The sequence below is a fragment of the Aotus nancymaae genome, unplaced genomic scaffold (assembly GCF_030222135.1).
Source record: "Aotus nancymaae isolate 86718 unplaced genomic scaffold, 86718_ANA_hifiasm-v0.15.2.pri h1tg000014l, whole genome shotgun sequence".
In the NCBI taxonomy this organism is placed as follows: domain Eukaryota; kingdom Metazoa; phylum Chordata; class Mammalia; order Primates; family Aotidae; genus Aotus; species Aotus nancymaae.
The window spans coordinates 125,167,033-125,170,408 of NW_026988425.1; the positions used below are offsets into that span (position 1 = coordinate 125,167,033).

A 3,376-nucleotide genomic window follows, 5' to 3' on the forward strand; every position below is an offset into this window, starting at 1 on the left:
AGCATATACTTCAGCTTTGCTTTTTAAAAAAATCTAGTCTGAACATTTATGCTTTTTGATATGATGTAATTATTTATATTGGGTTTATATCTACCATATTGCTGTTTTCTGTAATTTTCATGTATTTTTGTTCTTTTCTCTTTTTTTTTTTTTTTTAACTTTCAGTGAAGAGGTAGTTTTAATAAACATATTCTCCAGAAATCTACCAACTTTTCCATGGGTCAGGGTGAGAGGTGCCGCCAGGATGTAGAAAGAACAGCTGAGTCCTGCGGGTAGGCGCCAGATCCGATCTGCACAGACCACGTGGGTGGAAGGCAAGGAGTCAGAGGCGCTTCCTCAAAATGAATCACCTGTCTCTGGTAGAGCACACAGGCCCTAAGGCCCCATGGATAGGACTGGTCCCAGCGTCTGAACGCTACTTCCTGGGCTTGTGGGGGTGGTACGCCAGAGGCTGCCCACAGCAGAAAGCCCACGTAGAGGCCAAGGCCTCTTGTTCCACTTGGCAGAGACCCCACAAGGAGCCAGAGGGCAGCATCAGAGCCTGGGGCCCCGGCAGGGGTGCCCAAGGACACAGCAGTTGCAGGCCATTGGCAAGGCCAGAAGATGGTGAGTGGAAAGTCGAGGGCACGTGGAGAGACCCTGAGAAGGGGCTGTTCATCTGGGAGTCCTGCATTTGCCGTTTGTGTTTCATCCGGTTGTGAAACCAGGTTTTTATCTGGGCAGAGAGGCATCTTCCTGGCCAGCCTCTTCCGGTCCAGAAGGCCCCGGTACTGGTGGTGCAGGAAGTCACGTTCCAGGGCGCTCATGTGCTTCCTGGTGAAGGAAGCCACAGTCCTCTCCGGAGCAGGCAGATTGGAGGACCTAGATTCCTCGATGCTGACGGCCTGAGGGGCTCCTGGTGCCGGATGTCTGGCCCCGGGCAAGGAGGCTCCCTGGGAGACACCGGTAGGAGGTGTGGGTCGGCCCTGGGCAGCTGCTCTGGGAGAGCCAGTCCACCAAGCCGAAGCTGGAGGGCTGCTGCCGGCCACGAGGTGGGGAGAAGGAGAGACGCATCGCGGTCAGGTAGGCCAGAGCGAAGGCTGGGCGGGGCTGGTCAGGCGCGTGATCCATTATCATATATTGTTTTTAAAAGACACAATACTATTGCAAACTTAACAGACTACGGTATAGGATACGCGTAACTTTTTGTTTTTGTTTTTGTTTTTTTTTGGTGTTTTTTTTAATTGCATTTTAGGTTTTGGGGTACATGTGAAAAACATGCAAGATTGTTGCATAGGTGCATACGTGGCAGTGTGATTTGCTGCATTCCTCCCCTTCACCTATATGTGGCATTTCTCCCCATGCTCTCTCTCCCCAGCTCCCCACCCGCTGCTGTCCCCCCCGACTCCCCCACAACAGACCCTAGTGTATAGTGTTCCCCTCCCTGTGTCCATGTGTTCCCATTGTTCAACACCTGCCTATGAGTGAGAACATGTGATGTTTGATTTTGTGTTCTTGTGTCAGTTTGCTGAGAATAATGGTTTCCAGGTTCATCCATGTCCCTACAAAGGACACGAACTCATCGTTTTTGATGGCTGCATAATATTCCATGGTGTATATGTGCCACATTTTTCCTGTCCATTCTATCATCGATGGGCATTTGGGTTGGTTTCAGGTCTTTGCTATTGTAAACTGTGCTGCAATGAACATTCGTGTGCATGTATCCTTATAGTAGAACGATTTATAATCCTTTGGATATATACCCAGTAATGGGATTGCTGGGTCAAATGGGATTTCTATTTCTAGGTCCTTGAGGAATCGCCGCACTGTCTTCCACAATGGTTGAACTAATTTACACTCCCACCAACAGTGTAAAGGTGTTCCTATTTCTCCACATCCTCTCCAGCATCTGTTGTCTACAGATTTTTTAATGATCGCCGTTCTAACTGGCGTGAGATGGTATCTCAATGTAGATTTGATTTGCATTTCTCTAATGACCAGTGATGATGAGCATTTTTTCATATGCTTGTTGGCCTCATGTATGTCTTCTTTTGTAAAGTATCTGTTCATATCCTTCGCCCATTTTTGAATGGGCTTGTTTGTTTTTTTCTTGTAAATCTGTTTTAGTTTGTTGTAAATTCTGGATATCAGCCCTTTGTCAGATGGGTAAGCTGCAAAAATTTTTTCCCATTGTGTTGGTTGCCGATTCACTCTATTGACTGTTTCTTTCACCATGCAGAAGCTGTGGAGTTTGATTAGGTCCCATTTGTCTGTTTTGACTTTTGTTGCCAATGCTTTTGGTGTTTTGGACATGAAGTCCTTGCCTACGCCTTTTTCCTGAATGGTTTTGCCTAGGTTTTCTTCTAGGGTTTTTATGGTGTTAGGTCTTATGTTTAAGTCTTTAATCCATCTGGAGTTAATTTTAGTGTAAGGTGTCAGGAAGGGGTCCAGTTTCTGCCTTCTGCATATGGCTAGCCAGTTTTCCTAACACCACTTATTAAACAGGGAATCCTTTCCCCATTGCTTGTTTTTATCAGGTTTGTCAAAGATCAGATGGTTGTAGATGTGTTGTGTTGCCTCCGAGGCCTCTGTTCTGTTCCATTGGTCTATATCTCTGTTTTGGTACCACTACCATGTGGTTTTGATTACTGTAGCCTTGTAGTATAGTTTGACATCCGGTAGTGTGATGCCTCCCGCTTTGTTCTTTTTGCTTAGAATTGACTTGGCTATGCGGACTCTCTTTTGGTTCCATATGAAGTTTAAGGTGTTTTTTTCCAGTTGTGTGAAGAAGGTCATTGGTAGCTTGATGGGGATAGCATTGAATCTGTAGATTATTTTGGGCAGTATGGTCATTTTCACGATATTGATTCTTCCTAACCATGAACATGGAATGTTTCTCCATCTGTTTGTGTCCTCTCTTATTTCGTTGAGCAGTGGTTTGTAGTTCTCCTTGAAGAGGTCCTTTACGTTCCTTGTTAGTTGTATTCCTAGGTATTTTATTCTCTTTGTAGTAATTGTGAATGGCAGTTCGTTCTTGATTTGGCTCTCTTTAAGTCTGTTATTGGTGTATAGGAATGCTTGTGATTTTTGCACATTGATTTTGTATCCTGAGACTTTGCTGAAGTTGCTTATCAGTTTCAGGAGATTTTGGGCGGAGATAATGGGGTCTTCTAGATATACAATCATGTCGTCTGCAAATAGAGACAATTTGACTTCCTCCTTTCCTATTTGAATACCCTTTATTTCTTTTTCTTGCCGGATTGCTCTGGCTAGAATTTCCAGTACTATGTTGAATAGGAGTGGTGAGAGAGGGCATCCTTGTCTAGTGCCAGATTTCAAAGGGAATGCTTCCAGTTTTTGCCCATTCAGTATGATATTGGCTGTTGGTTTGTTGTAA

The 3,376-nt window shown here is 44.9% G+C and overlaps 1 pseudogene; it reads right to left on the minus strand.

Moving 5' to 3' along the window:
* Window positions 1-336: 336 nt before the first annotated feature.
* On the minus strand, window positions 337-1,053 carry LOC135274831 (homeobox protein VENTX-like; annotated as a pseudogene).
* Window positions 1,054-3,376: the final 2,323 nt, after the last annotated feature.